Here is a 537-nt window from a genome sequence, read left to right on the forward strand (position 1 = left end):
TTTCAGCAGTTTTTGCCCAGTATTTATTTTGGATAGTGTTGGCAGGCAGATTGCGACCTTTTCTGTGGAGTGGGCTCCTACTGAATTTTAACAAAAGTATTTTTACATGCTTTTTTAAGTTTCTGATGGATTCTTAGTTTAATCATATTAGCAATTATATCACAGAATCACAGAATGCTTGAGGTTGGAAGGTACATCTGGATCATTTAGTCCAAACCCCCTGCTCAAGCATGGTCACCCAGAGCACGTTGCACAGGATTGTGTCCAGACAACTTTTGAATATCTCCAAGGAAGGAGACCCCACAGCCTCTTTGGGCAACCTGTTCTGGTGCTCAGTCACCCTCACAGTAAAGAAGTTTTTTCTCATGTTCAGATGGAACTGCCTGTGTTTCAGTTTGTGCCCGCTGCCTCGCGTCCTACTGCTGGGCATCCCTGAGAAGAGTCTGGCTCCATCCTCTTGACACCCTCCCTTTAGATATTTGTATACATTGATAAGATCCCCTCTCAGTCTTCTCTTCTCCAGGCTGAACAGGCCCA

Source organism: Apteryx rowi, unplaced genomic scaffold (assembly GCF_003343035.1).
Source record: "Apteryx rowi isolate R43461 unplaced genomic scaffold, aptRow1 scaffold_685, whole genome shotgun sequence".
NCBI classification, from domain to species: Eukaryota; Metazoa; Chordata; class Aves; order Apterygiformes; family Apterygidae; genus Apteryx; species Apteryx rowi.